General features: G+C 45.3%; 1 long non-coding RNA gene across 1 annotated transcript; it reads left to right on the top strand.

Moving 5' to 3' along the window:
* Positions 1–1,277: 1,277 nt before the first annotated feature.
* LOC142827602 (uncharacterized) lies at positions 1,278–21,804 on the top strand. The gene is made up of 3 exons (XR_012902290.1): positions 1,278–1,476; positions 20,404–20,532; positions 21,188–21,804. It is a non-coding gene; the product is annotated as an uncharacterized LOC142827602 (long non-coding RNA).
* The last annotated feature ends 938 nt before the right edge of the window (positions 21,805–22,742 follow it).

The raw sequence follows: 22,742 nt of genomic DNA, 5'->3' as shown, positions 1-22,742 counted from the left end.
TCCAGACAGGTTCTCCCAATCCCAAAAGACCACATTCCCAGGTCAATTTATATCTTCGATCTTACCCAAAAAAGCAGACGGTGCCAATCCTTTAGACTCTAAAATCTAAAGGTTTATTAATAAAAAGAAAGAAAAGGTTAGAGTAGAATTGTTATAGAAATCACATTACATACATCAATTAGCAAGTACTCGATGCTGGCTCATAGCTGAGTTGTAATAAACTGCTATCTTAAAAGTCTCTGGAGTACATTCTTTGTTAGGATGGGTCCACAAATCCTTCTGGGCCCTCTGTTCATAGCAAGGGTGCTTCTGAAGTCAAGAGCAGGATTGAAGACAAAGATAGAGGGCCTAGAACCTTTTCATAATCTTGCCCATTCAGAGAGAATTCCATTGGTCTCCATTTTGGGAGATACCACCACACAGGAGTGTGTCACATGAGCAAGAAAACTGATCATGTCCTTTTTAGGCAAACAGCCATGGCATACATGGTGGTCTGCAGTAGAATTCCTCAGATGTTTATTGGCAACACTTAATCATAAGCTCTCATTAGACACCTCACTTGGCCTGCTTTGCACAGACTTTCTGGCAAATACACAACAGTGGGCGTAACAATGATCTGTGTGTTCCTATTAAAATCCAATAATGTCACACCTGGGTTTTATACTATGCTGAGGGAAGATCTAGAAATAAACTAAATAGATTGCACCAGGCAGTCATTTAGATGTCAGGAGATTCTGAAATCTGAAGTGTTTTCTTCTTAATCTCCATAAGATGGTGCAAGAGCTCCTCTTACAGACTGATGTGTGAGTGTTCATACTCAAATTAAATGAGCCGTAAGTCTCTCTTCAATTCTTATTGCTGTTGTTTGAAGCCTTATATGGGTGCAAACATGAACCAGTTTTTCTTTTGTGTAGATTTGTGTTTTAAAAGGTAACAGGGGAAACCTCCAGAGAAAGTTAATTAATCTTAATTTAACTAATAAGTGAAACCAGTTAAGGAGATAAGAGGACAAGAGGAGTTTTGCAATGCTCTGACAACCAATTATTTTGCTGTATCTGCCAAAGGAAGTGCTACAACTTTATACACTGCAACTCATTGTCAGATAGTGTGAGACTGGTTATGAGGTTCTGTGCTGGTCTATAGGTTGTTTAGAGGGATCATTTATTTGATATTTTTTATTATAATGTACTGTGAGCACAGCAATGACAGAGAGGCTGGACAGCATGTTGTTGTCACTGTAGAAAGGTGGGAATTGAGACAAATGCACATCTGCTGTGTATAAGAGACAGGATTGTGGCTACCTCTAAGATACTTTAGAGCAGAGTGTGAGTACATAGCATGATCCTTTCCCCCACCCCATTTCTACAGGAGGTCATAGAAGTACCTGCTGAGATTCTTTTTAAAGTGTTTCAACTGAATGAGATAATAAAGCCAGTGGACTTCTGTAGAAGCCTGTGTGAAACTGCATTGTCCCAGGTGAGTTTACTGAAGGATTGTATATCAATGAGGCAAAGTACCTTCCTGAGTAAGTCAAAGAACAGGTGGATTGAAAGGCTTTCTTTTCTTTTCTTTTCTTTTTTTCCTGTGCCCAGAGTCTGTTCCTACCTGCCTCCACTAAGGCAGCATACACTTCTGGAACGAGTGGCTTGAGCAATCTTTGTGCTCACCCAAGTGCAAAATCTACAAATGTCAGTGGCCCTTGTTCAAGGAGAAGGGGCTTCTCCTGCATCCTTGCACTAAGGCCACTCACAATCTGGCCATGGATCTGTGGCCAAACAGTTTCACTAAAGCAGTCAGCCATTAACCAGCGGTTTGGTAATAGCAAATGAAAGTATGGTATCTACATTCCTTATCACTTCGTTGTACACAGAGTACATCCAATGGAAAATATGTATTGAATACATGAATTGGGTGACAGGTGATCAAACAAAGTTGGGATTTTGTGCATTCCATTAGCTGGCTAAATGTATACATATTAGAATTTGTCTCCCAAGAGAAATAATGTCCCTTACAGAGTGTATGATTAGCTATGTATTCAAATGCTTATAATTAGCTTATTTAAAGAAAATGTTGGCTTTACAGTTTGTGTGAAGTGCACGTCCTGTTATTGGTTGTGGAAAAACTTTGAAATGATGTGGGTTAATTGGAAAAACTGGTCCTGGAAGGTAATGGATAGGATAGCAAAATCCTTGACGAGGAGGCTCTGGCTACCAAGGTTGGTTCCAACTGTTGTATAAAGTCTCCACCCGAGCTATTACTTAATTCACATATAAATTTTGTGGAAATGCATTAAACTGCAAGGTCCTGCCAATACATGACTTAGAGAACGACACAACCTGCTGATGACTGCATTGCTGTGAACACTGTTCAAGGGGGCCTGTTGTCTCTAAGTACACTGACCATATGTCCTGGTTTTTCTGGGACTGTTCCAGATTTAAATGCTCTGTTCCGGTGCCCCATCAAGTAGTAAAATGTCTTGAAAAGCCCTGCCAGACATTTCACTACTTTATTGGGACACCAGCTTGTGGGAAGAAGCAAGAAAGGGGGCTGTGCCATTTGTCCTTGAGTGGCGCAGCCTGCTGCCCCTCCCTTCCTCTCCCCAGCAGGATGCATAGGACATCCGGGCCAGCTTCTGATGGTGTGGGGTTCCTCCCTCTCCTCCTCCTCTTCCTCTCCCCATGGGACCCCCTCTGCTGTGTGGGGTCCTGGTCTGGTGGCACCACTTCCTCCTCCTCCAGGCTGCCTGGGAGCCCCAGCAGGAGTGGCATGGAGCCCAGCTGGGGCACTGCAGGGTGGGGTGTGCTCAGGCTTGGCAGGTGTGAAGACTGGAGCAGAGGTCACCCGTGGTGATATTTTTAGTACTGCGGTCCAGGTCTCTGTGGGCAGCCCTGGCTCCTGCTGGAGTCATGTAACAGTCGCATGAGGTGCATTGTAGCCAGGCAACCTCACTGGAATGGGCCGTATGTGGCTGCTGCTTGACTCCAGCTGGATCTGGGCAGCCCATGGGGAGTGGGACCACGGTACTAAAAATTACACTGTGGGTGGCTTCTGCTACAAGCCCACCACATGGTCCTGCCCTGGGAGTAGCTGGGACTGCAGGGGCTTCTGAGGTTGGACCATGGTACTAAAAATAGTGTTGCAGCCTGGATCCAGCCCCACAAACTGTTTTTCATGTGGAAGGCAGAAGTTGAGGGAATGAGTAGGGGGAGAACTAAGAGGGAGGGGTGAGGAATGGAAGGGGCTTGTGCTGAGGAGAGAGGGGGGCATGCAGGAGAAGAAAGAGGAAGGCATCAAGAGGCAGGGTAGAGGAGAGACAAATGCCAGGGGGTCACGAGGAGACAATGAGGAAAAGGGCAGGAGGGAAGCTGTCAGTGGGGTTGGGAGAAGAGAGGGGACAGGGTGATGTTGGGTATGAGGAAGGCAGGGGATGGAACAAATCGTGTGTGAAGACACAGAGGGTGGTGAGGGGGTGGGCCCCAGGGAGAAGGTGGACAAGGATGGCAGGGGCAGTGAGGGAAGGGGGAAGCACCAGGAAGGTGCAGAGGTAAGGGAAGGTGCAGGTGCCAGAGGGCTTCTGGGGAGGAAGCAGAAGGGCAGATGCATGGAGGGGAGGGACGGGTTCCAGAGGAGAGAGGCAGGGCAGGTGGGGAGAGGGGATTGGAGGGATAGCTACAGATGATCAAAGCGGGGCTAGAGGAGGAGTGAACACAGGGGGAAGAGAAGGGCTGGTGCAGGGGGCAGGTCCCCAAAGGGCTGAGGGGAGTGGCAGGAGCTGGGATAGCAGGGATGGGGGGCAGCAGGCACCAGGAGAGCAGATGGGGTAATGGGAGAATAGGAGACATGGAAGCAGAGGGGAAAGGGAGAGGTTTATAAGAGAGTTATTAATAATTTGGCTGCCACAGTGGCACATCCAAACAAGCCACGTGAATTCAGTACTGGTGCACAAAACAAAATTCACTCTGCTCATGGGAGGAAAATCTTAGAGGGAACACTTCCCCCAGCCTCCTCTCCCAAGTTAATTCAAGGCAAATTGGGTTAATGCAATTGCAGGACAGTTATATGGGGGGTTCTGTGGGAGCCAAACCCATCCCTATTGGTAGCAGCAGCAGATATAGGGCAGGGCGAGCGGGGCGGCTACCCCGGGGCCCCTGCTGTAATAGGTCCCGTGCTGAGCCACCACACGGGGCCAAAACAGCTGCTTGAACCGCTTGCTCCCGTGCGGCATCCCGGCTGAGCGGCGCAGAACTCAGCCGAGCGCCACGGCAGAAGGTGAAGAGGGGTGGGGTGGTGATGTACACAGCCAGGGGTGGGAGGCAAAGGGCATGACAGAGGCTCCAGGTCCCACCCCCTGGCCGCGTACATCACCACCCTGCCCCCCTTCACCTCCTGCCGTGGTGCTCAGCTGAGTTCTGCGCTGCTCAGCCGGGCCGCCACGTGGAAGCAAACAATTCAAGCGGCTGTTTGGGCCTGGTGCGGAGCCTATTGCAGCATGGGGCTTGGGGCTGCTGCCCTGCTCACCCTGCCCTATATCTGCCACTGCTACCAATAGAGATGGGTCTGCACTGCTCAGCTGGGATGCTGCGTGGGGCCCAAATGGCTGTTTGGGTTCCGCAAGTGAGAGGCAGGACGGGGAGGACTAAGGAGAAGAGAAGGAGAGAGAGTGAGGCTGGAGGAGGAGGAGAGAAAGAGAGAGAGAGAGGCAGGAGGGGGAGGAGACTTAAATACAAATGAAAATGTTTAATTAAGGCAGAATTTTGTTTAAGAATGACTTACAATGTAATTAAAATAAAAATTATCCACCTAAATAAAGTTTCTATCAAATTTACCCAATTCACATTTAATACGAAAATAGCCTTCAATTTGCGCATTTGATGCCTTTTTTGTATTTTTTCTCCAAAGGGGGGCCCCACGAAATTGTGCTGCCCTGGGCCCCACAAAGCTCTTATCCGCCCCTGATTGGTAGAAGGATGGTGGGAGGAGTTCTTAGAGGGGTCACATGGCACCCTTTACTTCTGGTCCTGTGTCCATCTTCACCCCAGTAGTGCTACCTCCAGGAGTGGGAGTTCTTGTGGCAGGGGACATGGCTAATGGGGGTCATGGGGTGTGGCTAACGGGGGTCAGGCGATGTGGCTAACATGTCCCTAATTTTGGTTCAGAAAATATGTTCACCATACTTCTAAGTCACTTTATTACTGATAATCTGTAGATGATTAAGATGGAAATTGTTCTCAGTCAGTTGCTGTGCTTTGGATGGTATCTCAATGTGTAACCATTGAACTTTGAAGCTGTGCAATTGTTTCTTTGTAACTTTCAGCTACCTCTCCTTTTAAATTCTGCAACTTGTTGCAACTTTGTAATCTTTGTAACTTTCAGCCACTTTGCTTGTAACTTGCTCTTAACTGCATTCCATCCTGTGATAAGAGAGTAATTGTGAATGGAGGCTGCGAGTGTGTTTGGGGAGGATAATAGTAAGGCTAAACACTAGGGCTATGTCTACACTGGCGGCTTCTTGTGTGAGAAAATGCAAATGAGGCTGAGTGGAATATCACCGAGCCTAATTTGCATACCAAATGAGCTGCCATTTCTGCAGAAGAGGCTCTTGCATCAGAAGGAGCTGTCTACACTGTCCCTTCTTGCACAAGTAAAACCCTCTTGTGCAATGCAGTTCTTCCTGAAAATAATCAGCGTAGCAGCATTGCGCAAGAGAGTTTTTGTTGAGCAAGAAGGGGCAGTGTAGACAGCTCCTTCTGATGCAAGAGCCTCTTCTGCAAAAATGGCAGCTCTTTAGGTATGCAAATGAGGCTCAGGGATATTCCACGCTTAGCCTCATTTGCATATTTCTCACGCAAGAAGCTGCCAGTGTAGACATAGCCTAGGGTTACCATATTAGAACTTTCAAAAAAGAGGACACTCTTGAGGAGAAATGTATCAGTATCTACCAACTCACGTTGTATTCATGTGTCCTCTTTTTTGAAAGTTCCCATCTGGTAATCCTACAAAATACGTGGATCCAGGAGTCAGGCTAAATTAAAGCAATCACAGAGACACCACTGTGGTAAGCAAACAAAGGACCTGGATCAAGGGAGGTCTGGGCAGGCTCCTTGGTGACGAAGGTCCCTGTGTGTGTGACGGGAGCTGCCCAGTTTCAATTAAAGGAGAGAGCACATGGCAGAAGCTCTTTCCCATCAGCTCACCAGCCCAGATCTATGGCTAGAGGCAAACCTCTGGAATCAATATACCTTGGCTTGCTCTGCAACCTTTTGCCTGTGCAAGTGTGTGAGTGCCAGAGGGCAAGAATGAATGTGTGTGTGTGAATGATTGAATGTGGTGTGTGTGTGTGTGTGTGTGTGTGTGTGTGTGTGTGACAGAGCTCCTTCCCTTTTAGTTTAACCCTATTGTGGATTGTTAATTCCTCATTTAATAAATCCATATGAGTGTAACCATGGGGTGGTCTCCAGTGAAATTTGGGGTAACACCAAATAATGTAGAGAGAGAAATTCTCCAACAGTCAAGTAAGGTCTGGGTTTTCTACCATGAGCATTATATATATATATATATATATATATATATATATAAAGCCCAGCATCACAATTACATGATATATGTGCATCTTCAACCATGCATGTGTCTTGCCCTGACTTCCTTCAAACCACTCTTCACAAAACTTGCCAGAGAATATCTGTATCACATCTCCCTCTAGAGATTGCCACAAACACAGGTAATACTGTTGATTTATAAACTTTGTTAAAAAATAGAAACAGTACTAATAAAGGTCTTTATTTATTAGCAGCTGAAATTTGTATTTTATATTGTCCATCTTCTATGCAAATGGGCTACCTTTTGTCATAAAATTCTCAGTCCCATGAATAGATCTAGCTGAGTATAAGGGATCATTACAAGTACTTGACTGGTCAAGTTGGACCAAGTCAATATGGGTTTAAGCACCCTTGGTCTAGTTCTAAGTATCTGATTGCTACTTGTAACTACATGTGACTGTATGCATGTAGAATAGACACTGAAGGAACATTTGAAGCAACTGAATAAAGACCAGTTAGCCTTTGGATTTAATGAAGGAATTTATGGTTAAATTGTTGTGATAATATGCTGTAATGATTCATTCCAACACCCAGTAAATTACATAAATATGATGGGCCCATTTATAAACTGGGACATAAAAATGAATTTTTCCCTCTTCAAAAGCTTTACAAGTGAAGAAAAATAGTTCCAGTGCCCCCACCCAGTTCAATACTCCAATTTAACTGGAAGTTTCCCCCTTTTTCTTACCTCTCTCAGGAGCATCCTTAGCTTAACATTCCAAATTCAGTGAAAGAATTTTAGCAGGTGCAAGGAAAGGAGGAGGGCAGCATAGAGAAACTGGCACTTGCTGCACACTACTCAGCAGTGTTGGACTCAAATAGCAGCAGACTCCTTCTCATAATGTGGAGGAATACATAGTCCTTTGGCATCAGCCTGATTTAGTGCAACAGTAACAAATGAGAGAAAACAAAGAGCAGTTTCATCTTCAGCAGGAGGCAGAATAATTAAAAAAAAATCGGGTGAGGACAATTGTCTTGAAGCAATTTGACAACTGTAGATGTTAGTGAACAAAGCACTGCTCAAATTCTGTAGAATAACTTGGGTGAATTCGTAGCTCTGAAATCAGTAGGAGTTTTGCCATTAACTTCTGTGAAGTCATGATTTCAAAGCCTTTGGTATGTTTTCTTCAGAGCTAGGGGTAGGAAAACCCTTGAATGGTTCACAGTTCAGATTCAGGGTGGGGAGGCATCCAAAAATTACATTCTGATCTGAAATTCATCCAGAGCTCTTGAATCTACATAACTAGGTTTGAAATTTTCTGAAGAGGTTTTCTTAGACTTTTCTGACACTTCCATTTGCAATCCTAACAGAAATGCTGCAAGAATAGCCTCTCTCATGGGCTGTGTCTACATTGGCACTCCTTTCCGGAAAAGGGATGCTAATGTAGACTTCGGAATTGCAAATTCCATGGGGGATTTAAATATCCCCCGCGGCATTTGCAATTACATGGCTGCCGCTTTTTTCCAGCTTGGGGATAAGCTGGAGAAAAGCGCCAGTCTAGACGTGATTCTCCGGAAAATAAGCCCTTTTCCGGAGGATCTCTTATTCCTACTTTCAAGTAGGAATAAGAAATCATCTGGAAAAGGCTTTATTTTCTGGAGAATAACGTCTAGACTGGCACTTTTCTCCGGCTTATCCCCAAGCTGGAAAAAAAGCGGCAGCCATGTAATTGCAAATGCCGTGGGGGATATTTAAATCCCCCACGGAATTTGCAATTCCGAAGTCTACATTAGCATCCCTTTTCCGGAAAGGGGTGCCAATGTAGACACAGCCATGGTGTTTGGCACTTTTGGTAACAATCTCAGCTGGAAATGGAAGTTTAAAAAAATCCCATATCAGAATACTTTGAAGCTTTAAGGACAGGTTGGGATCAATGTTCCCTCTAATTTTTGCCATCCATGTGCAGAATAAATGTTATGTGCACGGAGGCATGTGCAAATATGCATCCTCAATAGAAACAAAACACCAAGGTGTGAGTGCTCTGATAATCAGCTGGGTGGCATTTTAATCTCTCTGGAGTAGCTGCATGAGCACCCAGCTTGCATGGAACACTGGTTGGGAATTCCTCTGTGGTTCTAAACCTACAACAAAGGGTAGGTAAGAGTTGCTGCTGGTATATTTTACCTGAGGCCAGAACTTCTCTCTTCTGCATCCATAGACAGAGAGGAGCCATCTATTTTCAGTCTAAAATGTCATTTGCTTTGAATTTAAAGAGAGAAGAAAAAAACCCAATAATGTGAACATAAGAACAGCCGTACTGGGTCATACCCAAGGTCCATCTAGCCCAGTAGCCTGTCTGTCGACAGTGGCCAGCACCAGGTGACCCAGAGGGGGTGGACCGAAGACAATGATCATGTGATTTGTCTCCTGCCATCCCTCTCCAGCCTCTGACAAACAGAGGCCAGGGACACCATTTCTATCCCCTGGTTAATAGCCTTTTATGGACCTAACCTCCATGAAATTATCTAGCTTCTCTTTAAAATCTATTATAGTCCTAGCCTTCACAGCCTCCTCTGGCAAGGAGTTCCACAGGTTGACTATGTGCTGTGTGAAGAAGAACTTTCTTTTATTAGTTTTAAACCTGCTACCCATTAATTTCATTTGGTGTCCTCTAGTTCTTCTATTATGGGAACTAATAAATAACTTTTCTCTATTCACCCTGTCCATACTACTCATGGTTTTATATACCTCTGTCATATCCCCCCTCAGTCTCTTCTTTTTTAAACTGAAAAGTCCCAGTCACTTTAGCCTCTCTTCATATGGGACCCATTCCAAACCCCTAATCATTTTAGTTGCCCTTTTCTGAACCCTTTCCAAGGCCAAAAAATATTTTTAGGTGAGGAGACCACATCTGTACACAGTACAGGCAGTCCCTGGGTTACGTACAAGATAGGGACTGTAGGTTTGTTCTTAAGTTGAATTTGTATGTAAGTCGGAACTGGTACATATTGTAGGGGAAACTCTAGCCAAACATTTCTCCAGAGCTCAGTTTTATTCTCCCACACCTCACTTCCCTCAGTCCTTTAGTCTCAAGCTGAGGTGTCTGCTGAGAAAAGCAGCTCCGCGTCTCCCTGGTCTGCTGGGGGGAAGCAGCTAGTGCGGGGTTGCCTCACCCCATTTGTAAGTAGGGATCTGATGTAAGTCGGATCCATGTAACCCGGGGACTGCCTGTATTCAAGATGTGGGCATACCATGAAACAACAGAGTATGTTTGAGCAATTTTTGAAACAGGTTGCAATGAGTCTGAAAACAAAATGGCTGCTCTTCTTACACATTGGCAGGTTGCTTAGAAATGTAGAGGTACAATATACAGATGTACCAATTTCATAGCTACTTGAGTTATGGTATCCCTTCTCAGAAGGCTAACAAATTAGTTTTGCTTAGGCAAATCTTGAAAAGACTCAATGTGACATCTGAGGCAATGTGCAGGCCCGATCTGTTGCTAGAGTCATGTATGACCAGTACTTACAGGCAGAGCTATGTGACTTTTTTTCTTTTGATGAAAAATTCAGATTCAGGGCACCTGAAATCATAGGTGTTAGCATCCTCTTTGTCCCAGATGTGCTCAACCTCCATTCTACCCCAGGCCCACAACCCCTGACCCTCTCCATCCCTTTCTGCCCATGCACCACTCCAGACCCTTCCCCCGCTCTTCTACTCCTCCCCTCCCAAACTCCTGCCCCACCTTTTCCCACCTAGTTCTGTTCCCTTTTCTGAAAGCACCCTGTTTCTATTCCTCCCCTTGCCACCAGTGCCTCCAGCATATTGCAGAACAGCTGATATGCAGTAAATTGGAGGCACTGGCAGGGGGGGAGGGGAGTTGATCATCAGGGCCACTAATGGGAAGGAGCATGGGGGAAAGAGGAAAAGCTGGCTCCTGATGGATGGTAAGCACTCAATTTTTTTCTGTGGGTGCTCTAGCACTGGAACACCCACAGAGTTGGTGCCTGTGGCTGAAGTATGTGTCAAATTTACCACATTATTTTGGTTAGGAAGAAAAATCATACCAAAAAAGACAAATCTGCAAAAATTGAAATGTTTTGCTCTGACCTTTTCAAGATAAAATGTTTTGAATTTTTAATTTGAAATGACTTTCTGTTTTATGTCAATTTTACTTAAGCAACCCTGAAAAACAAAGTGAAATATTTCTTCTCAGGTTGAACAAAACATTATTTTATTTGACCCAAAATTTTTTTTTTTTTTTGGTTTGCCAATTTTTTTTTAAATTTCATTTTGGCTTGACCACAAACAATTTTTTATTTTTGTTATAAATTATTTGCCCACCTTTATTCCTATCCTCAAAAACACCTATCCTTTATACCTATCCTCTCTCAGCTTGTATCATTCACAGACTTTTATAAGTGCATTCTCTATGCACTCTCTAAATCATTTATGAAGAGACTGAACAGAACAAGTATAGGTGCATAATACCAGTTGCAAACTTGGAACTTAATCCAGTTATGTGACTATCAGACACTAATTCTATTTGTAATAAAATATTAATATGATAAATATTATCATTTAAATCTTTTATAAATGACATTACTGTTCTTAATAACTCAGAGACAGAGAGTCAAAGTTGAGGAGAAAAAAAACCTTCGCTGAAATCCTGCTTCTGGTTTTCAGCTTTATATCGGACTTTCTAGACATTGGTGAGGTTCAGTTAGATCCCTTTGGCATCTCTCTTCGGTCCCAGGATATATAAGCACTTTTGAATGTACCTAACTTTGAAGTTAATAGACTATTCATATGTTTAAAGTCAAGTACATGCATAAGAGTTTGCTAGATTGGGGCCTTAATGTCTGTCTGTATATATAAAAATAGGAATGGAGAAACGGATCTTAATCTTTTTGCTTCAACAAATCTAAGTTGAGCAAAGTTGTTTATGCATGCAGAAAAACATAAATTAATGGTATTTCAACTATAAAGAAACTGTGTATAGAAGTATGACCTTTTTCTAAAAAAACAATTAATTCTTAATACTGGGTATCTACCACCAGAGGGCACTGCTAACCCTAAACTCATGTGGTACCCTGTAACAATAGTTTCAGAGGGGTAGCTGAGTTAGTTTGTGACTTAAAAATAGAGTCCTACAGCAACTTAGGGACTAACAAAATTTTTTAGATGGTATCATGAGCTTTGGTGGGCACAACCCACTTCTTCAGATGAATGGAGTAAAGGGGTCCCAGGTGCAAATAAATAGCAGAGAAAGAGAGGGGATGGGGAGGGAAAGAGAAGGGAAAAAATGGAGAAAAATGTTGTCAGAGTGTCCATGCTAAATAAGGCTAATAGAGTAGGCTATAAATAATCTAAGTATTCAGTGCTTAGCATTTTATGTCATTAGGATATGGAAAGTAGTGGCCTATCCAGGTCAGGTCTTTGTTTAAACTTCACAGTGCACAATAGTGATATATGTAAATGAAACCCAGTTCTATAGTTTCTCTCTCCAGGGGACTTTTGAAATTGCTTTGAAATAATTCAGACACTTTTAGATCCATCAGTGAGTGCACGGGCAAGTTGAAATGTTCCCCAACAGGTTTCTGTGTGTTACCATTTTGAATATCTGATTTGTGTCCACTAATCCTTTGTCGTAGAGACTGTCCAGTTTGGCTAATATACATGGCATAGGGGCATTGCTGGCAATTGATGGCCTAGATCACATTGGTGGATGTGCAGTTATGAGACTTAGATGTGGTAGCTTATGGAGTTACATCCTGTGATGATGTCGCTTGCATAGATGTGGGGACAGAGTTGATACCAGTGCTGATTGCAAGGGTGGGTTCCCAGGTGAGTGTGATGGAGGTGTGCTGAGTGGTTGCTGGAAAGAATTTGTTTGAGGTTGGGGGTTGACTGTAGGTGAGGATTGGCCTGTCTCGCAAGGCCTGTGACAGTAAGGGGTCATTTTCCAGGAGAGGATGTAGATTGTCAATATGCACTGGAGGGGTTTAAGTTGGGGGCTGTAGATAATGACCAGTGGTGTTCTGTTGTTTTCTTTGTTGGGCCTGTCTTGAAGAAACTGAAGCCTGGGCACTCAGCTGGCTCTGTGAATCTGTTTTTTTTGCTTCTCAGGGTGGGTATTTCAGTTTTAAGAATGCTCAGTATAGATCCTGTAGGTGTTTGTGTCTGTCTGTGGAATTGGAGCAAATCTGGTTTTATCTTAGGGCCTGGCTGTAAATATGTCTGGCATGGAAGCTAGAGGCATATAGGTAGGTGTAATGGTCAGTAAGTTTCTGGTATAAGGTAATGGAAATGTGGCCATTGTGTAATTGTACTGCGGTGTCAAGAAAGTGGATCTCTTGTGTGTGAACTGGTCCAGGCTGAGGTTGATAGTGGAGTGCAAGTTGTTGAAATCCCTGTGGAATTCTTCAAGAGTCTCCTTCCTGTGGGTCCATATGTTGAAAATGTCGTCAATGTAGCGTAAGTAACAATAGTGATATAGTCAGATCTGCCTAATCTGGAAACATGCTTTACGTGATTTATATCCTGTTGGCATCTGGATTATGAGTCAACAGATGATAAAGTCAGATATTTATGACACCTCCATTTTTCACCCTTTGCAGAACAGCACTAACTACCCTATAACTCATTTGATTTAAAAGTCACTTTCAGTATCATAGTTGTAGTGATTTCTTCACAATATAGTGCAGAGCTTAACTCAGGCCGTGAAGAGGATTTGCTAAAAGAAATGATTAAGAAGGGGACCTGTGTTTGTATACCAATGTCCTCAGCTTCCACAGAGTGTTAGTTCAGATCAGGATGCTATTTCTGGTTTAGTATATTACGTTGTTACTAATGCAGGCCCAGGAATGGCTTATTTGTCTATAAGTGAGGGGAGAGGCACCTAGATGTTATAGGTGAGTGCATTGATTGGCCTGGGGGTGGGGGAGTGCGCAAAGCCTCCTCCCACCCTGCAAGCAGCACGTGGCCCTTTGAAGTGCTGCGCACTCCTTGCAGGGCCGGGACAGGGCGAAGGAAACTTTGCATAGCTCCCCCGACCCCAGGTCCTGATTGGCCTGCGGGCTGGAGGAGCATGCAAAGCTTCCTCCTACCCTACCTCCACCCTGCAAGGAGCATGTGGCACTTTAAAGGGCCACGCGCTGCTTTCACGGTGAGAGGAGACGTCACGTGCTCCCCTGTCCTGATTGGCCTGGGGGCGAGGGGAGCTATGCGAAGTGTACCCTTTGAAGTTCGCATGCTCCTCTCGCCCCAGGCCAATCAGGGCTTGGGGGTGGGGGAGTGTGTGACATCTCCTCCCGCCCTGTGAGCAGAGCGTGGCGCTTCAAAGCGCTGGGGCTGCTCACAGGGATGGAAGGAAACTTTGCACCCTCTCCTGCCTCCAGGCCCTAATTGGCCTGGGGATGGGAGAGTGGCAGGGCCTCCCCAGGTTGTATCAACCCGCTTGGCGGGTCGGATTTGGCCCGTGGAGGCCCTTTTGTCCACCCCTGGTCTGGACTCTTCCAAATGTTCCCATCTAGTCTGCAGTGCTCAGGGAAGAGCTTCTTGTTCCATGTGTATATGACCCCGATTCTCTGCTTGTACTTTCCTCTTAGTCCTCCAAGGATTTCTTACTTTCACACTGAGAGATGCACACACTTTCACCCGAATAATTTATGGGCTGTTTGTTCATGATTCCTTTGCTTTGCCAGTCAGTTCCGTTTCAGTGTTTTGCCATTTGCTTCAGCTTTGATGTCACTGTGAAACAGTTTCAATGGTTTTGAAATAGCTTGACAAAGAAATAGGAAAATTCAGTCAATGGAAAATATTTCCAGCATTCTCCTTCTGCTGTGGCACATGTAATACTGCACATGGGATGGAGCTATCATTTATAAATAATTGCTATATGTAAGGTAAGATTCTCATCCTAGTCCGGTGTGTTCTGTGCTACTGTGGTGATGCAAAGCAGTTGGAAAACCATCTTATGTGACTGTCAGAAGACTCACACTTTGGTAGGAGAATCCCCACATAGGGCAGTTACATCAGACTAATTCTGGTCTGATGTAACTGCTCTTGTGCCATCCCTTTCTTGGCTCCTCAGGTGATGGTAGTGTGTAGTCCCCAACTGCTCAGAATCTACCAGAAAGGTCCCATAGAGTCTTGGCCATGTATCTGAGGGCATGCAATATGTACATGTCTCAAGATCTATGCATAGGTGCTGAAAGTAGGGTTGCAAGGGGTGCTGCAGCACCCCCTGACTTTAAGTGGTTTCTGTTATACACAGGGATTTACAGTTTTGTTAATGGCTCTCAGCCTCCACACTATAAAAATTGTTCCAGACTTCCTGGATACATGAGTTTAGGGCCAGGATTCATTGTGGATCATTAAGCTCTGTGTGATTAAAAGACATCCCTTTGGCATCACCTCTAATTCCTCCCTACAATAGACAGTGCAATTAGTCTGAGTCACAGAAAACTAGCAGATTATTTTGCATTTGTTTTTGTCTGTACATTTTTCCAGACAAAGTTATGGCTCAGGCTAAGTCTACACTGCGGGGATGCGTTTGCTTTTCTGCCTTTTTTTTGCAGACGAGCAAATGCACTCTTTTGGGGAGCCCTGTATTTCTCATTCTATGAAGAATAAGGGCTCCTCCAAAAGAGGAGGCTTTTCCACCATTTGACCCTGTCTAGATGGAGCCAAATGGCAGAAAAGCTATCAGAAAAAGCTACACAAATTGCAGAGTGCAATTTGTGTAGCTTTTTCCGATAGAAGACTGTAAGTCTAGACCTAGCCTCAGAGAGAGTATTATTGCGTGGCTAGGAAGTTATTTTAATCTCACTTTAGCAAGGTCTGGTGTTGACTATACACTTTAAAAGTACTTCTCTTATCTATTTTCCTTCTTTTCATATCTTCTTCACACTCCGTGACACCTTCACAAGATTCCACAAATGCCTGCCTGTTGACAAAAGTTCTGCACAGATTTCCACTGTGCTTTAGTCAAGGATATGAGTTTTGATTCATAAGACCATTTTCTTCATTCCTCATCCTTCGGAAGTCCCATATGATGTATGAGAACGACCCAGGCAATTGGATTTTTTTAAATTCTATGACAAAGTGTAACGGGGTGTGACTCACCACTGTGGCATCTTCTGATGACTATTCTGGGAATTCTCTCATGCTTGAGTCACTGGTGTGCCTTCATCTAGTGGTGTCTTGCTGTTATCACACTCACCCCCATCTCTAGAACCCACATTGCTCCTCAGACCATGGCATCCTCTTCTGAACACAGCTCTTTGGCCGTGTCCCGCTCTAGTCTCTTTCCCCTTCTGGGGGATCAGCAGTCTTCAAACTGCAGCCTCTGGTCTAGCCACTGCCTCAGTGGCAAACTACAGGCTATGCACTGGCTACTCCCTTCAGTGGCAAGTGGGGGTAAATGGGGTGGCCCAGGTCACTACTCCAGGTTTCAATCCAGGGACAATATAGCTGGCAGCCACATGCTGAATCACTTCCAACCCCCTCCATCTGTCTCCCCGAGCCACTTCTCTGTAGCCCTAGCACCATTTCTGACCTGGTATAGAGTCTCAGTCTGGCAGCCATCAGTCTCGAGCTCCTTCTTGCTCCCCTGATCCTGACCAGCACAGCTCTATCTGTAGAGCTGTCTCTCCCAATACTTGTACAGAGCAGCCAGTGCTCCTCCTTTACCTCCAGGGAAAGACTAATTCTGATATGCTCACAAGCCCTTTTTATATGGGCCAGCCTAGCTCTGACTGGCTGTTCCAATAAACCTTCTCCCTGCTGGCTAGCTCACTAAGCCCTCTTCTAATTGACTGAGTTCTGTGCAGTCTCCCCAAGGCTACGTTAGCTCTTCTGCCTGTGTGGAGCAGTTGCCCCACAACACAAAGACCCGAGAGTTAGCTCAATGATAGAAGTCCACTTGTAGGCAGATATAAGCTATTGAAGTTTGGATTTCCAAGTCACCAGTATCACATGATGGAGGTTTAAAGCTACTTTAAATGTTTTGAAATGTTGCCAGATGTGTCATGGTAACCTCTGTCTTCCCACCAGCTAATCCAGTGGTCAATTTTAAATCGTTGAAATGTAGACAAAAATGTTTACAATATTTTGAAAATTCTTCTGTATTCTTTTATTGACCTCTGAGGCTATAGTCTTTCCTTTTAAATCCATTCACTTCCATTTTGAATCATCCTGAAAGTGGAGCCTTTGTAAATGAGTCTTATTTTGCACAAAAGAAGTTAAATTTTCTTTTCTCACTGCCGAGTGCTGTAGCGGATTAGCTACATCTCTTTGTCCAGTATGAATAGCTGCTGATAATCCATATGTGTATAGGATATCTCTAAAAGAATAAAGGCGAACATTTTTCCACTCACCAGACTGCTAGCTCTCAGCTGTCACCTCATAACTATAAATAATAGCTTTGGGGCTAGGTATGTTTCAGACACAGGCATAGGAGAGAGAAAATAGAGTTATTTCCCCTCCTCCTCCTTCTCTCCCAACCCGATATCACTGGCACACTATTGTTCCGCTGTGGTCAGTGGCAGGACGTAGAAATAGTGTTTGAGATTCCATAGGAACCTGTTTTGTATTTGTGCTAGGCCAGCATCATGTGCTGTTCAACTGACTAGAGGGTCGGCAATGATGACTAGCAGCTTGCAGGGGCAAGAGAGAAGACTTGTTATTAGCTTTTTATAACTAATAAACAGCCCAAACTAAAAAAAAAAAATCCTACCAATACTTTAAAAGTATTTACCTCCCTCAGCTGAGTTTTTTGTCACAGCAAAGGTGCAAGTGGAAATGCCAAAGCACTTTGGAAGGTTTGGCTCCATCCCAAATCAGTTAGAAATATTGAGAACATTTTAACCAGTCTCTGAACTTTAGCTGCATTGTAAGTCTCCTAGAAGTTAACACATCTATTGGAGAAATATTGTATTGCTGTGGCTTTTCCTCAGTGCATTTGCAGGAAATGCTGACAGTGATGGTCTCCAGTCTAAAACATAAAAGGGTTTCACGGCAAAAGAAGCAAACTGTTTTTTAAGCTACTGTTTTTCTTCTTTCCCTCTTTTAATACATTTAAGTAAAGAACTTAGTTTTGTTTTTCGTCAAGATCAGTTTTTGTCATACAGTTTTTGGCACCTGATAAGAGCCCCTGGGCCCCATTACATCACGGGAGCACAGCACTCTGGTCATGTGCCTTCTCCCCATGCACATGGGGTGGCATAAAGCTGACTATGCCACCCAGTGATTCCACTGCTCTGGAGAAGGCCTCAACTGCCCCATTAGGGCATCTTTACAACCCCTTTGCTCCACTGGATGTTTATCAGCTAATTATGAAAAGTAGTAGTCCCTGATTGTTCGAGTTCACTTGAAATATGTAGGCAACAAAGCAATAAAGTTGGAGGCATCTTTACTGTAAGCTCCAGATCTGTCATTTAGCTGCATGAAAACAGCGTCTGTAAACGGAAGAAATAGCGAAAGTTATTAGGGTCTTTATGGCTTGCAATTGCCTGTGCTATTTCTATGGTATTTTTTTTCATTCACTGTAAATTAGGAGCAAGTTGTAAAGGCTGCATGTAAAACTGAAATATCTTCATTTAAAATGAAAAAACAAACAAACAAACCCTTTACTCCTATTGATCTAGGAGCTCATAGTTATAGAAATATTAATGTTGTTGATTTCTAAATCTGAATCAGTAAAAATTAATATTTTAGTAGTATTCTCAGCTAAAATTTGGTAATGAGAAAAAATGTATATTCTACTGTTAAAGTGATTTCTTACCAGCTCATATTTATGATAACATGGAGTATTCAGGCTTAAGGGAACTAGATGGTTATAACAACATGTATAGTCATTGAATTATTTTGTAATATGCAGTGTGGTTTTTTTTTATAAATAACAAACTATTTTCAAAGACACATATTTATTAAATGGTTTCAATTCAATCTTGTACCCAAGAAAGATATTTGAATTGTTCTTGAACTCCTATATGTTATGACTTTTTTTTCTTTGGTAATCATATTTTTTTCTTTTCCTTTTTTCCTTAAGCAAACCATTTGAACAAAATATAAACAAAATAGACAGATAATTTTTTTTGTCTATAACTGAGACCCACTTGGAAGGATTTGGAAAGCTGAGATTATAGGGTTAACTTGGCATCAAATAACAAGACACTGAAGCCCTGATCCAGCAGGCCATCCCTATTTAACTAAGCACTTAAACATATATTGACCTCTAGGCATGTATTAACTTCCATTGATATAAATGGGAAGTTAATAGATTGGATCATAGAAGTGTAAGACTAGAAGGGACCTCGAGAGGTCTTCTAGTCCAGGCCTTGCACTCAAGTCAGGGCTAAATATCACTAGATTCTAGACCATCTTTACTTTAAGCACATACTTAAGTATTTTGCTAAATGTGGAGGGTCTTAAATGCCTATTTAAATGTCTTGCTGAGGCCTGATCTCTCTCTGTTGCCCCACTGGCCTGCTCCAATTTCAAAACTTCACTTTCTACTCTATCACTCATATTGGCATAGAATTCTAGTTTCTTCCTCCATAGCATTTCCTTTTCATTCTGCTAGCCAGATCTATCACATGGTCCCCATTACCATTCACACATGGTCTTCGTTAACACTTCAGTGCTGCACATTACAAAGCCTAATACTCGGCTGGTTAATTTAATACTCTCAATGAAAGTGCTTATCTATTTACTGTTTTCTGCAACTTTGGAGTCTACTTATTGGGAAAGTGATGCCAGTAAAACTAATGTTCAAGTTGCTGTTCGCAGTTCAAATTCTTTTGAGATGTAGTACATTCACAATGACTACCATATTGGTTGCACGTACTTTTGCAGCATTATTACAATCTATTCAGTGAACCTTTCCGAGTGAAACCACTAATGATCAGCTTTTCCATTGTAAAACAATACTTTACAATTTGGAACTCAACTGTGGCGGGGGTAGGCGAGGGAGAAGGGTTGAAAGGGAAACATTCAAGTATTAAATCTAGCACACAAGCTCTCAACCTAGGAATATGTTTGTATCCTATATTGAGGGCATGTCTACACTGCAGAATTTTTTTGGAAAAATGGATGTTTTTCTGAAAAAACTTTATGTTCACACCACAATCACGTTCTTTCGACAAAAAGTCAAAAGAACAGAGGGGGTTTTCTGACAGCGGTAAACCTCTTTCTATGAGGAACAATGCCTTTTCCGAAAGAGCTCTTTTGGAAAAAGGCGTGTGTGGCCGGGAAGAGGGTTTTCTTTTGAAAGAAGAGGCCTCCAGGAAATAACACAGGTGGCCACTCTGTCCAAAGTAATCACAAGTCTATAGTTCCTATCTTCCTATCTCCTGGTACCCCTTAAAGCTGCAGGCACTCTTGACAAGCCTTGTGGCAGGAAGCCGGCCCTGGGAGCAGCACCTGATGGCACAGCTCTTCCTGCCACAGTCATTCTGAGCAATGTCTGAGCCACAAGGCCCCTGACATCCCCCTGGCCCTGACCTAGGGCTTCCAGGACCCACCAAAGTGTACCAAGTGGCGGGCACCCTCATGGTCTGTGGGGGAGAGGGAGGAGGAGACCCTACAGGATCTCTGCTCCAAATGCTGAAATGCCAACATATATGGGCACATGGCTGAGGCCCTGATGAAGTGGGGACACCTATCCCAGACCTTAGAACAGGTCCAGAATAAGGTGAAGGAGCTTCATCAGGGCTGTGTGAGGGCCAGAGAGTGCAACTCACACTCCGGGGAAGTACCCCACTTCTGCCCCTACTTCAGTGAGCTGTACCAGATCCTGGGGGGTGTGGAAGCCCTTTCCCCACCTGTGGTTGTCAACTCGAGATGCCCGTTCTCTCCCAGCCAGAGGTCATGAAGGAGTAGGATGACGAGGGACAGCAGGGGTAGGAGGAGGAAGACGACACGACAACAATTGTCATGCTGTCCCTGGAGCCAGTAGCCTGGATGTGTCGCAGGCATTGTCTGATGCCGGTGAGTGCTCTCAGTTTTCTACACACACAAGGTGAGGGAGGCGGGCGCAGAGGGAATGGGGTGTGATCGTCACTCGGCCTGCTCGAACTGGACGTTGTGCTGCACTCTGTGCACGTGGAACAACATGCCGTGTTATTGTGCACCATGCAGACTCAGCAGGCAGCCCCTTAGCACAGCCAGGATCCTGCTCCCAGGCTCAGGGGAGGCCACACACACGTCTGGCCCTGGGGGAGGGGAGCGCCCTCCCACCACCAGCCACAAGGGCACAGGCATGACCCTCTACACACTGAGGAGTGCCACACACAGCACACGGGCATGCCTACACGTGCGAGTCACCACCCGCTCCAGCGGACAGCGCTGCCAGGCGCAGGTGTGTGTGTGGGCCCCAGGGAGGGCCAGGCTGCTCCAGGCCTGTCTGCCGCCCATGGGATCCCACTGTGGCCAGACACTTCCCTTGCCCGCTTGTCCATGGTCCGGGGGTGTGGGAAGCGGGCAGCATGGGCCTGCTGTGCAGCCCACACATGGATTTGCTCCTGGGACATCCCCATTCTCTGGCCCAAGGACTGTTGGTCGCTGCTCACAGAGGAGGGCACGGCCTCAGGGACAGTGTCTGCAGGGATGACTGACCTCCCCTCTCTCTTTTTATTCTCCATAGCCAGACCAGCTGCGACTGAACGGGGATACACGCCACCCGACCAGCCACCCAATCCCGGGGGACCCGAAAGCACATCAGAGTCTAGGAAGACCTCATGAGGCAATATGTTGGCATCCTCGTGACATGCAGCAGACCCTGGCGCAGAAGGTCCGGGAGAACGCAAAGTGGCGGATCCGCATGTGGGACCAGCTCGTGCGGCAGGGCAATAACGTGTGTGTCATCATGCAGGAAATGATGGCACACCGGGCTGCTGTCCCCGCTCCTGCCTCCCACCCTCCTGCCCTCCCTGATATACCCATTCCCCCTCATCCTGCCCCAAGCAACACCTCTGCCCCCTCCTCAAGTGATGCCATGCCCCCTTTCTCTGCCCCCCGTCATCCCTGACTCTGGTCCGGCCCCCCCTCCTGCCTACTCCTCTGTGGTCCCAGGACCTACCCAACCCCAAGTTCGCCAAGGCTCTGCACCCAAGGTGGCACTTCCAGCTGCCCCCCACATCACTCCCAGCCCTGAGCCCCCTCCCTCTCCAGGTAATGAGCTCCCCCTCCCCAGCTTTTATTAAGGAAAAATAAATACAAAGTTTGTTCTGTTGAAATCCAAACAAGTATCTTTTTTCAGAGTTCAGGGAAGGCGGGAAGGGAGGGGTTGTGGTGGGAAGGGATAGTGGAGCAAGGCCCAAGCCCCTAGCAGGGTGGCCCTGGGGAGAGTTACTGGGGTCCTTGCGAGAAACTCTCCCTCAGAGCCTCCTGCATGCATACCCCCAACTGATGGGCCTGGCGGATGGCAGCTGTCCATGGCTGCTTGAAGGGTCTTCCTTCACAGCTGGCCTCTGCCCTGCACCCAGGCAGGAAAGCCTCCCCTTTCCTCTCCACAATGTTGTGGAGGACACAACATGCTGAGGTGATCTCAGGAATGTTGTGCTCCCCCACATTGAAGAGGGTCAGGAGGCACCTGAATCGCACTTTGAGGCAGCTGAAGGTGCACTCCACCTGCATCCTCACCTGGATGAGGTGGGAGTTAAATTGGTCCCTGCTGGGATCCAGGTGGCCAATGTATGGCTTAATCAGCCACAGCATGAAGGGGCAGGCTGTGTCCCTCATGTTGCACAGTGGCATCTGCACATCCCCAACCGCAAAGAATGTGCCAGCCTCCAGTTTCCCATAGAGGCTGGAGTTTCTAAATACACAGGCGTCATGCACCCTGCCTGACCACCCAACGAAAATATCAGTAAACTGCTCATGGTGGTTGACCAGGGCCTGCAGCACAATTGAGAAGTAACCCTTGCAGTTGATATACTGAGTCCCTCAATGTTGTGGTGTGTGTATTGGAACATGGGTTCCATTGATCGCTCCCCCACAGTTATGGAACCCCAGGGTGGCAAATCCTGTGATGATGGGGTCCAGGTTTCCCAGGCTGATGGCTCTTCACAGCAGGATGGAGTTTTTGGCCCTCCCAACCTGCAGAAGGAGACAGACAAACTCCCAAAACAGAGGATGAGAGGGAGTGCCTGAGGCCTTTGGAGGTGCCCACCTCCTCTTTTCTCCCGCTTCAAACACCC

The sequence above is a fragment of the Pelodiscus sinensis genome, chromosome 3 (genome assembly GCF_049634645.1).
Source record: "Pelodiscus sinensis isolate JC-2024 chromosome 3, ASM4963464v1, whole genome shotgun sequence".
Lineage (NCBI taxonomy): Eukaryota > Metazoa > Chordata > Testudines > Trionychidae > Pelodiscus > Pelodiscus sinensis.
Note: the sequence above shows the minus strand (reverse complement) of the source record. Positions and strands in the feature narration are given on the sequence as shown.